The sequence below is a fragment of the Panicum virgatum genome, chromosome 9N (assembly GCF_016808335.1).
Source record: "Panicum virgatum strain AP13 chromosome 9N, P.virgatum_v5, whole genome shotgun sequence".
Classification (NCBI taxonomy): Eukaryota; Viridiplantae; Streptophyta; class Magnoliopsida; order Poales; family Poaceae; genus Panicum; species Panicum virgatum.
The window spans coordinates 28656889-28669626 of record NC_053153.1 but is presented as its reverse complement, the minus strand read 5'-3'; the positions used below and the strand labels follow the sequence as shown (position 1 = coordinate 28669626).

At 46.4% G+C, this 12738-nt stretch overlaps 1 long non-coding RNA gene and 1 pseudogene across 2 annotated transcripts; both read right to left on the bottom strand.

Annotated features, from left to right (window-relative positions):
- Positions 1–3222: 3222 nt before the first annotated feature.
- On the bottom strand, positions 3223–7286 carry LOC120690721 (annotated as a pseudogene). Its single transcript, XR_005681888.1, has 7 exons — positions 5716–7286; positions 5309–5398; positions 5127–5240; positions 4603–4881; positions 4271–4384; positions 3656–3728; positions 3223–3540 (listed from the first exon to the last, which is right to left on the bottom strand). The product of XR_005681888.1 is annotated as a pentatricopeptide repeat-containing protein At5g61370, mitochondrial-like (transcript).
- A 585-nt stretch (positions 7287–7871) lies between these two features.
- Positions 7872–11872, bottom strand: LOC120688259. Its single transcript, XR_005681012.1, has 4 exons — positions 9443–11872; positions 9237–9341; positions 8979–9051; positions 7872–8256 (listed from the first exon to the last, which is right to left on the bottom strand). It is a non-coding gene; the product is annotated as an uncharacterized LOC120688259 (long non-coding RNA).
- Between the last annotated feature and the right edge of the window lie 866 nt (positions 11873–12738).

Here is a 12738-nt window from a genome sequence, read left to right as displayed (position 1 = left end):
AACGCCATGGTCAGGCGCCTCAACCCCCCTTCAGGCTAAGGGACATCGCAGAAGCAGGACCCTATGGGCCCAATGCTCTTCTGCTAATCCCACTGAAGCTAAGGGATGGTGCGCACGCCCTCTCCAGCTATCCCCCGCCGCTCGCAAGCATTCTTCTAGCATCAAAGCCTAAAAAAGTCAGGCCACCACATCTGGGGGGCCGGTCGTGAAAGGCAAAGGAAAACATTACGAGACTTAGGCGATGCTAGAAGTAAGAGCAGGGAAGTTGGAGAGGAAAGAGAGTCCCACGACCCCTATTTATAGTTACGTCGGGCGCCAAGCTTCAAGCATGTCGAAGGGCGAATGCTTGGACCGCCCGTGACGGCGCGGCTCCCCACGAGCGAAAGATACCCTCGGATACCGTGCTGAGACATGACGGGACAAAGCAAAGCTGAGCCCTTGGACACTGAGCGGCGCAGCATCGGCGCTGGCCGACTGCCCTCGAACGGCGCGTCGCAAGGCGACCAGGGAAAGCGTGGCCGAGACCCTGAGCGCGGGACAGCGCGGCAAAAGCACCGGCTGTAGAGCAGCAGGCGCCATCGTGGCCCTGGCCCGCTCAGCACGCTGACGCATCTCGTCCCCGGAACAAAACAAAAAGGGGCGCGTGCCTCGGAGTACTCTCTCCGCAGGCGCACTACCCCGACCGACGAGTTGTCACATCCGCCGGGCCGGCACCAAGGTGCGCCTGGCGGGAGCGCAGCACCGATCGATAATGTCAAGGGGTAAAATCGCCGAAATACCCTTTGGCCGAATCCCCTGACTCGACCAAAGCCTCGGGGGCTACTGTCGGGGACCACGATTAGGGGCACCCTAATCGGGTACTAAAATCACCCTAAAAACACAAACACATATTAGGCAACTGAGCCCACGAAGGTCTACGACCTCCTTCCAATCTAGAAGAAAGGAAAGGACTCAAAGAAACCCAGCACGCGGCCCATCCGCACCCCACTCGGACCCACGGGGTGATCTCCGTCTCGCTCGAGGGCTCCCATCGAGACCCTCGACCGCGCCCCGCGTCTCCACCTCGCTCGAGGGTAGCGATCCTACTCTCGGGGAGGCGAATCGTCTCCGCCTCGCTCGAGGGTAGCGAACCTATCCTCGAGCGGGGCGAATCGTCTCCGTCTCGCTCGAGGCCACCCCTCGACGAAGAGGACAAACGGCCCTTCCGCTCACCGCCCATCGTACGGAGGCATTAAATGCCAACCACTCCTCTACAGCGCTCAGGTCAGACGGCGTCAGGCCGCCACTCCCCACAGTGGCTGTGACCAAAGTCACGTCCGCCAACTCCGGTCACTGCTCCGCCATGCCGGACGCTGTGGAAACACTGTGGGAACCTGCGACGCGGTACGAGACGTGCTCGGCACACCTCCCGTTACTATTTTGCCAACTCCTGTTGTCCGGACTCCACCTCACCACACTTACGGCCCCGGACCCATCCCCTGCTCGGGAAGGGATCCGGCATCGCCACGTGTCCCCCAAGGAGGGATGCTCAGCACTAGTAGCCGGAGGCCCGGACCTCCCCCCTCGAGGGGTCCGGGGCCTCCACGTGACTCCTGGACCCCCTTAGCGCACGCGCTAGCACTCCACCCAAGGGGCCCGGGACCGCCACGTGCCCCACTACCGCTGGCGCACATATATATGCAAGACCCTGGCCGCAGGGCCCACAGAACGCCGCCACGCCACACCTGGAAGATGGTACACCCTACAGCGACGACCACGCCGCCTACTGGGGCTGTCAGGACGCTGGCGTGATCTCCGCAAGGCCGAGGACGATGCCTAGGACGACTGCCACGCCCGACGCCATACCCCACAGTGTACTTCCCACAGTGCTCGACCACTACACCCCTGCGATTCGGGGAAAAGACGACGACTTCCACGATCCCCTATGCATGTACACCGTCCCTCCTTGTGTCTATAAAAGGAGGAGGCGGGCTTCCTTTAAGGGGGTCGCGGTTGGACCCATTCGAGAGCACGCAACACTCAGCACCACTGAGCCTCCGATATTGGCACACGCCTCAATCAACTCCTTCTCTAGCAGAGACTTGGGAGCTTCCCTCCCTCTCTCGCCTCGCCTGTACCCCCTACTACAGGCACCTCCGGTGCAAGATAATACAATGCCCTCGCGCACCCCCTTGCTGGACGTACGGCCCCGCGGCCGGAACTAGAATAAACCCGTGTGTTACTGTGTTGCCTCTTGCATCAACATCTGGGACAAGGAAACACGCAGCAACATTACTAGTTGGGTCCGGACCGCCAGGTCAGGACACCGACAGTTCACATCAGCAGTATTTTTCTCCCACAACAAATCAGCACCAGCCACGGCCAGCCAAACAGAGCGAATGCTTCTTAACGGAACGTAACCGCAGTATCAAATAGGCAAAGAAGGTTGGGGACATATAGGTAATGGTGTTAAATAGACAAACTCCATTTTATCTAGTGTCAAATAGGCAATTCTCTCTTAAAAGAGAGAATAGTTTCTCAGTGTGGCATTGTGTATGAACTTCTCAAATTGGTTAGTTCTTCTTGTTGCAACTACTGGTGTTGAGAGGATTTTTTCTACAATGAACGCTATAAAAAACAAGCTAAATAAAATGAGGGACAAATTTTGAATAATTGTTTGACCAAGGGAATTCTTCTTGCAAGCAAAGGATGAGGACATCATCAAATATTTTCAAGCTATGAAGGAATGCAAAGTTATCTTGTAATTTGTAAGTATCCTTATCAATACCATTTGTTGTTTTAGAATTTTGTCTCTGTTTATTTCAAATATTCACACTTTGATCTGTTGAGCATTTAGTACTTCTATTATCTATATGTTGAAGAATTTTTAAATTATGAACAATTTGTGTTTTCAGTTCTCAATTATATGCTACTAGTGCGTACTTTGAGTTATCAAAAAAAAATTTGGTCAACACTTCGAATACCCACCACCCAAATCTTGGGCCCACCCCTGCATAATATGGGATCATATATATAGATCTAAGCTTCAAAACTCACCAATGACAGTCTGTATGCTCTTGTTTCGAAATCGGTGCTCAAATTTCACACTTCTGGGGACGTGTGGGCATCGTGTAGATTCATGTTGGTGCAATACCAATGCATAAAAGCTAGATGGAGGGGTATGAACCTAGTCTAGGTGACACAAAATTACAAGTTTATGGGCCTAGAAATGGACTTTAGAGCTTGTGGACCTAAGTGACACAAATTACAAATTTATGAACCCAGAAATATAATTTCGAAGTTGATGGACCAAAGTGACACATAGACCTCTGATGCATTTTATAAGAAAAAAAACATCATAACCATGCACAGTCCAGAGCAACGAACGCTACTTCTGATACAAATGAGGGAGCCCAACACTTGATTCCAGGTACAGATGCGATGGCAGGCAAAGCCACTTACAAACACAGCAACGAAATGGGGTGATGCACGAGTGTGAATACTCCTATCCAGGCCGCAGGTTTTATCCGACCATAGTGCGCTTCCTGCCCCGTTGCCTAACTGTAAGATTTCATTGCAGACAACAGAAAAAGGTCATTCCTCAGGTTAACACAACCACATAAGCGAAGATAGGATGCGCTTGGGGAGGGGCCAGGAGCCCAGGATCACGCCCTACCTTGAGCCAGCTTGTTCTGGGTGGAGCACCACTGCTTCGAGGCCTTCCTGTACGCCGCCAGGATCTTCTCCATCTGGTTCATCACAGAAAAAATCAGACGTGTGTTGACCGTGTCAAAAGTTGAAGGGCATATGGTACCAGGGAGATATGGGTAAAGCAACCGGCTATGGGTAAAGCAACCGGCTGCCTAGGTGCTTATAGAAGCTAGCTGAATTGTCAAAGCATAACACATCTTCAATAGAAAAAAAGTCTGCATGATCAATTTAACAAACCAGCGAAAAATCATAGGAAACAAAATACCATGAAAAAAAGGAAACAAGATCCTAATTCCGCTTCACAACTGGACTAGTTCGTGCTGTAACGTTCAAAATGTTCGTCCGAACAGTCAGCCCCAAGTGCAGAATATAACAGTGAAAATAAAGCTAAATGATGACAAAGCATTTCAATGATTGTCCCAACTTAGATTGCCTGTATGCACTATAAGTTCCCCAAAATTAAATTACTCATAATTGTCCTAGCTAGTATAAGTTAAGGCTACCGAACATAAAGGAGTAACAATAAGAAAAATACACTGATGGTCAGGGAAAAAAAGTAACTTGAACGCAGTCTCCTTACCACATCCCCACAGGATGAATGCATGGAAATCAAAGCTCTCTCTAGCACATATAGGTCCACCGCTTTGTCCTCAGGAATTGTTGATGTGAAGCTCAGACCAAAATCAATAAGAACCTGCAAGATGAAGATACAAAACTGACAAATAAGTAGCCACATCTCCTGTGTTCAACCTTCATCACACAGCTCAACAGAGAAAATACAAAGATATCAACACTATTCTATGGCTCTACATAGAGCTAATTGATGCTGATCTTGATTATCATAAACTTGATTTCATAGATCAGTAGAGTGAATACATGAACCATAGGATGTAGGCACAAAGGACTACACACCAGTTGATTGTTGCTGCTCTTGATTATCATGTTTGACGTAGTCAAATCACCATGCACAAGGCCTCCATCATGTAATTTCCCGATCGCATGTCCTATCTGTGTTGCAATATCATTCAGGCGTTCCACATTAACCCCATTTGAACCAAACCCAAGAAGTATATCCTTGACAGACAAGCCATCCACATACTCAAAGGTCAAAGTATGTAGAAGTGGATCCACAGCATAAAGAACTGGGGTAGGAACACCAAGCCTTCTTGCTTTTGTCATGCACCGAGCTTCCTGAACATGTAAAAAGAACCATGCTAAGCCAAATTTCAGTAAATCAGATGACATGTGCAACTGTTCAGACTTTTGAGTACGTTTTTCAGCTCAACATGACTAAATCAATAATTATACCATTCAGACATATGGAACTCTTTGTTTCTACATAAATGAACAAGGCAAAAATAGGCGTGAATCCCAAATTCTTTTACATGAGAATAAAAACAAATCCAAAAGGAACAGTGTTGGTTAGAGAGACTAACAGCATTTAAGCGCTTTAAAGTCAACTTTGCATCCAACAATGGGTGCCGGTACTTCTTTGAAAAGCGCTCTTTGATTACACATTTTCGTCCCACAAATGTTGAAGCAAATACCCTCTGCAGAGAAGCAAACAAACTATTTAAGGACAAATTGCAACTTCGTATCGATTGAGTCTTGAACTTACCCCTTCTGCCCCCTGCTTCAGCAGTACACCAAAATCATGTTCTTGCTCCTGAGAAGTATCCATGAAGTTTAACATGCACTTGAAACAAAGCTGCAATTGATGAAGTACAGAAAGAAAAATGAAAGGATGTCAGATAGATATTATCACAAAGAAAAACAAATGTAGTAGAAAGATCTGGCATAATGAGGCCAGCTGTTCTGCCAGATTACCAGTCATTTCAGTATTTTTTTTTCTCAAGGATAGCCATTTCAAAACCAACAAAATTGCCAGACTACATGTTTCATGCCTTTTATCACAGCTGATGACACTGGGATGGTTTTGAAATTTGAACTAGCACAGGTCATCACCACAAAATTCCAAGAGTAATAGGAAGATTTGCTGGAGTTAACAAATGCAATAGTACCTACACTCCCTACTTCTTTCTTGAGACTGCAACAGCAGTGTTCTTTTTGGCTCCAACAGCAGTGATCTTCTTTCTTTGAGGCTCTGAGGATTTAATCTTTGTGCTGGACAAGATGGTCTGAATACCTCTGTCTTCAAGGGATCCAGCAGATCCTCTGAGCATCCTAACACAAGACCACTCTGTGTAGCATCATCCCATAGATCTCTTCCAAGCTCAAATCTACCATTCCTACAAAGCTTTTCTATAAGCAGGTCATATATATGAGTGTCCACTAAATCACAACTCTTCATGAGTCTGAACATATCAAGAGCATGGTCAACTTGCTCAGTTCCACAAAGGACGCCTATAAGGCCATGGAAAAACTTAGCAGTTGGAAGCACCCCACTTTCAAGCATAGCATCTACAAGCCTTTTCCCTCTAATGATTCTCCCAGTCAAATAGAGGACCCTAACCACAAGATAGTAGATAACCCAGTCAGGGGAGCACCCTGCCTTTCCTTCTCGCATCAGGTACAAGATCCTATAAGCTTCTTTCACTCTTCTTGCTCGGCCTAAACACGAAAGTAATATGTTGAAGCTAGAAGCAGCTGGGGCAACACTGCAGGACCTCATCTCTGTTAACACATCCATAGCTTCTGGAACAAGGGCAGAGGGATTGAACTTGAGGTTTCTATGGCACACACAATGGAGAAAATCATTGAACGATGGCAAGCCCAGTGGGGCGCCTGAAGACTTCATATCATCCAGGACTCTCCGAGCTTCCTTAGCGTTCCCATGAATGCACCAACCATGGAGGAGGCTTCGCTCAACAATGCTAACCATGGGCTCCACTGAGAGCTCGCCCTTGTGGTGCCACACCACACCCTTCGCCTCGCGGGCGTGGCCCCTCCTACACAACGCCTGAACCATGGCAAGGCTGCTCGACCATACGCCATCCCCCCCGGCACTGGCACCGCGCTCAGGCAGCAACCTCTGCCTCTCCAGGCCTCTGAACAGCCGCACCGCCTCATCCTCCTTCCCCGCATCGACAAGGGCCTCGACCACGGCGGTAAAAGTCTCCGGAGCCATCCTCCGGCCATCCTTCTCAGCATCACTGATGGCGATTCGCATCGCAGTCAGGTCCCCGACCCGTGCGAGCACCCCAATCGCCCTATCGAGCGCCTCGTCCCCCAGCGCCCCGGGGTCCTTGGAGCGGCACCACTGCAGGAAACGCAGGAGCCTCCTGCCGGAGCCGATGACGCCGCTCTCGCCGCACGAGTCGATCACGCGCCCGACCAGGGCCGGCGAGACGGCCACGCCCAGCCGGTCCAGCCTGCTCCCCACCTCGTCGAGGCTCCCAGACCCGGAGCACACGACGTCGCGCACCGCCGCCTCCAGCTCCGCGGCCAGCGGCGCGGCGGAGCACAGAGCGCGGCGGCACGTAGGAGGAAGGGCGCCTCGAGTGAGGGCCGCCGTCAATCTTGCCGTCGCCATCGTGCACATGGGCTTACACGCGGCAGGCCGCCGAGAAACTGGCGGCCGGCGGCGGCTAGGTCTGGAGCAGAGAAGAGGTGAAGTGGCGGCGGGTCGGGAAGCGGGGCTGAAACTGACCTTGGGGGACTCTGCTGGTGTTGGTGGCGGTTGCGGTTGCGGTTGCGGTTGCTGCGGCGGCCCGGGTAGAGGACGCGCCTCGGCGTTTCTCCGGTAGAGGACGCGGCGTTGCGGCGGCCGGCGTCCAGTGAATTGGGGAGAAGGGAAGGGATTAGTTAGGGGTTCTGTCCTGGGCCGAGCATGGGCCGTTAAAAGAACAGAATACGGAGCTCGACTTTCGCCCTGATAACTGCCGCCCCTAATTCGAAGTTGTCCAAGCCTTCTTGCCCGAGAATCCGGAAGGTGGATAACGTATGTAACTTCCGGTCTGAGATTCGTACACGTGTAAACAAAGCAGACCGCCGAACGAGCGAGACAGCCCAGCATTGAAGCGCTTCATGGGCCAAAAGCAGCAACAGAGGGAAGGACAACACGTGGCTGCACCAGACTTGCTAACGGTTGATTTCGTATGACCGGGCATTCAAATACTAGAACATTTTGCGCGCAACGCGCGCTCTAGCGTCAGCAAAACTAAAAGCCATAAAACATCGACATACAAAATATTTGAAAAGTAAAAATGGATGCACTGCAGTATCTTAATAGAAGTCGCTGTTTCACAAGCCAAATCAGTTTAGTCCCTTTAGCATGGGCATTCACTGTGTTGCCTTCACAGCCTGTTAGGCTGTGTCTAATCATATATTACAGCTACCAAATATCTCAGCTAGTAGTCTGCATATTGATCTAAATAAGCATGCAAAGTACTAAACAATATTTAGAAATCCAAAATGAAGATTACACAGTTTGCAGCCATGAAATTTTTAAAAATACATCTAGCTGTTTGACACAGGCTCTGAACGGGTCAAGTAGAAAGCAGGTGGTTGCATCTGATAAACAAAAAGGAGGATATCCTCTTCTTGCGGTGACCATCCTGATCATCCTTGTTTGCCTGTTTATACTGCATGGGCAATATTCATTACCTACATAATAATACTACCATGGTCAGAGTAAGGGATAGAACTCGTGAATACTTTTCTGCCGGATAGAAAGCTGATGCAAACAAAAATGGACAAATCTAGTGAAACATCTACAAACATGATGCTACTTTAATCAAACATGGTGTATCCTATTTGTAAGAAGGGATGAAACTCGCGAATACTTTTCTATTAGATGCAAACAAAACTGGACAAATCTAGTGAGACATATTCGAACATGATGCTACTACAATCAAGCATGGTGTATCGTATTCGCAAGAAGTGAAAATGGAGAGTCTGGAAGACTAAAGCTAAACTTCTTCTCTTTCTAAATGCATGGAGAACCTAGCCTAAATGAGATTAATTCAATCTTGCCAGTTATTTTTTCTAGAGGAGGTGGAGCTTGTGTTTTGGTTTCTGTCCACAGAATTTCCAATAATAGTTTACCCACCAGTGGTTAGATTGCTCTATGTCCACATAATGATTCCTAATAATAATGACTTAAGCAAACTTGCTTGTTTTGGTCTTTGTTCTAAACAGGTAGTCTTAGCAGGTCCTGCTCTCCTAACACGTAGGATTAGCAACACATATTATAGAACGTCTTCGTCTGTGAAGTTGCAGTTCTTGTTGGGAGAGAGGTAAGATCAAGAAGTAACTTATTATGTCTTGTAGATATAGCATTTGTAATGTTAGGAAAAAAGCCAATAAACTCTGATAGCGAGGCAAACCTCTTGTAGTGCTCTTGTGTGTCTTGGTTGCAAAATTATCAGGCACATCCACATCGATCTCAAGATTAGCAGCCTGCATCGAAGCCAAAGCATGCCAAAAAAAATAAAAAATCAATAATCAAACAGATAATGCATTTGAACCTGCTGTGCTAGGCAATTTTAATGCATTTGAACCTGCTGTGCTGTGGCTAACAAAGGCTAACCCAGTGGATATGTAAATGCGTAGAAGGTTGTAACATGTAGGGAGACTGAACTCACCTTTGCAAGTCTTAGCAAACACACAAGAGGAAGGGCCAACAAAATCAAGCTTCAGCCAGCCGCAAACAGCAAAGATGAATCCTTCTTGCTGTAGCTGGAAATGATCTGAAACCCATCAACCTCACTTCTTAAATATATACTGAGGCATACAATAAAATCAGGGAAAAAGCAGCAGAAGGATGTGCCGAGTTGCTAACTGAACTCACCTTTGTAATGCTTTGCACACACACCAGGCAAGACAACAACTAAACCAAGATTCATGCAGCTGCAGCAGACAGAGTCGTCTCTTCCTCGTTGCAGCAGGAATAAAGAGAAAATGTATGTGTTGTTCAGCCACAGCAAAAAAGCTTGTCAAGTTAAAGCAAAGGAGCTTGTTTCAAACATGCCAAACTCCAGGAACACATGTTTCAGATAGCTTAACTTGAAGCAAAGTTCCTTTTCATGTGAAACCAAACAATAGCAAGCTATCTTTCATAAAATCAGAGATTAAACACTATGCTGCAATTATACAACTGTTGTTTTGTTTAGAGGCAAAATGCTATAGCAGCGTAGATAAATTTAGCGACAAATTTCCTGTTGTGCTCCATCAATAGCTGAGGTACCTGTTGTTTTATTGGCAAATATGTGAACTCTTTTTCACGATGAATTGAAAAATGAAGATCAATTTATACCTAAAAGATATAGAAAGTAGCGTAGCATGGTCTAGACAACAGAATCAATCGTCCAAATGTTCTACAGGCATTCAGCTATTTCGTCGGGAGATGTATGCAGGTGAGGCTGCACTCGGCCACATATTTACTACCTTAATTACCTATGCAGTATCAGACCATAAATCACCAACAGGACCTATCATTTGTTCTCCTCTTCTTGTGGAGCATCTTCCAGTTCACCGATTATCAGGAATATGGGCTTTTTTTAGTTTTTCATCCAGTTCCAGACCCTCCTCAGTCCCCAAAGCATAAAAAGAACTTAAACTAATCAGCAATAATGTGTTATGGAAAAGAGTTCACCACTTAAAAATATTATTAAAAGAATGTATGTAACAGTCAGGCCTTTGATTAAAGCTTCCAAACATAATTATTTATGCAGATGCTGATGTAACAGGCCAGAGACAATTTAGTTGGAACAAACAAACGAGGACCTTACTTTCTGACTTCCCAATGGTTGATACATGCCGTGCCACTACAATCATGCACTGGTATTCTAGATTAAGCCATAGGAGTAGGACAAGGAACACGACTATAAGATGGAGATACATTAGCCAGTTAACAAATATAACCAATAAAAAAATAAGTATTGAGTAGTAAAATGGAACTGAGCTTCAGAACTTAGGAACTTATGGAGCCTGTGCATAACTTATCTTCACACTAAACTTGTTGTGCAGGAAAATATGAAATATACACTGAAAGACAAGCTAAGGCGCACAATAAACTACCAAGCGCAGGTACAGCTCCCTGGTGGTCATCAGACTTCATTTACATCAAAGCCTACATGCATTCCTAAAGTGCTAGGTTGCACATATATATAAGAATCAAATAAGAATTCAACAAGCAAATATAATAACACGTGTGAATCCTTTCTCAACTTTCAATCAACAAAGGCATCATTCACCAGCAGGAAAGGTATCTTGGAATGAAAATATGTAGAACTGAGATAAGGCATCAGCAAGACATAATTTTAGACTATAAGTTTATACTTTTACCATTCTCACCTACAGGCTACAAGACATGGCTTGCAACAATGTGAAATAATCAGTCATATAGGGTGATGAAGAAGCCAATCACAATATGATATGCCGTGATCAAAATGCACCACTTTTGTATTCAGTGCAACAGGTATTGAATGAATAAAAATACCAATTATATTGTATCCAGGATTTACTGATCAACACTATTAGTTTGATATAGTGGAAAGCCATTTGGGTAACAATAAAGGATTGTAAAGATTTTTTTCTTGTCAATTGGTTAGCATCTGTAAAATACGGATGAATTGACGTTCAATGACAAAGATAATGAAGATAAAAGTGAGAGGTCCCTTCATAAATTCGACCTTTGAATGAACAAGGCAGATTATTGTCAACGCAAAAGCATTTCTCTACCGGCTTAGTTTAAGAGTTCATCCTGAGGCTGTACATAACAGTCATCTACCAAGGAGAACATCCAAAACTATCCAGTAATTATTGGCCGCTGCATTTTTGAAGTTCTGTATAATTGAATCACGTCAACAAAAACTTGTATATATCTTTGGAATGATACTTCACTGGTTGATTTCGATCATGAATAAGAACTAAAGGAAACAAAACTTTCTTTCAGTCACAGTCTAATGTGAGCATCAGTTGTGACTCAGCATAATCGAAGTTTACTCTCCTCAAAAACTGCATAAGTCCTAGTCAAATATTTCTGATTTCTATGTCACAAGAGAGTTTCCAGCATTGCATTCCTTGCATTGGGCAATGTACCTGGTGTTGGAACCGCCGGTGTGGAGGGCATGGACGAGGCAACGTCGAGGGAGGAAGGCGGAGAAGAGTCCAGGTCATCAAATCAGGGGACAAAATATAATCACGCCAGGAAATGAGGGCGCCGGAGGTGGGAGGAGGCACCCTAGATCCGGTTCGCACCTGTACAGGGAAGAGGCCATCGGCCGCCGCTCGGGGGAGGCCCTCAGCTGTCACTCGCCCAGGCGAGCGCGCTAGTCAGCACCACGACCGCGGCGTTGGCCGGCTCCGAGGACAGCAGCTTCCCCCACCGGATCTCCAACTGCGCAGGGGAGGGACGGGCCTTTCCGCGCCTTGTCGCCCTCCGCGCCGGGGGCCGCCGTGCCCACTGGAGGCCGCGCGGGCTTTCGTTGCAGCGAGCAACAGCACGCCTCGTGCAGATGTCCGGGCGGCGAGCCGGGAGGCGCATTGGCGAGGAGGGAGGGGCAGCAGCAGGAAGGTGAGGGAAGGAGAGAGAGAGGGTAGGGAGGGACTGTATGTTGATTCTGATAAAATTGGAGGACCTTTTTGCAAAAATATTGAAGAACACGTGGGACGTGTGGGAGCGCGTGGAGCCGGAAAGGCGGACGTGCGAGGAGGACCGACCTGTCTTTGTCTTTAAGAAACCCGATACTTTACTCTCAAACCATATACCCATTTCAAATTTCGTTTGGACCTAAATGTTATTCATAATTAATTCAACAAAACAAGATATATTTTTATATATTTTTTTAGAAAAAAGTCAACAGACTATATGTACCATTTCAACATTTTAAATATATTGTTTCAACATTTCTAACATGTTATTTAAATAATTCGCACATAATGTTGATCTTTTATCCAAAATCATTGAATTAGTTTTTTAATTTTTTATATCAACATTTTTATGGTATGAGTTCAACACTATAGATATATTATCTCAACATTTTAGTTATATTATTTCAACATTGCCATGTAAAATGTTGAACTACCTTATCTACTATGATTAAACTAGAAATGAAGAAGTTTGAATCTATTATTTTAGAATGT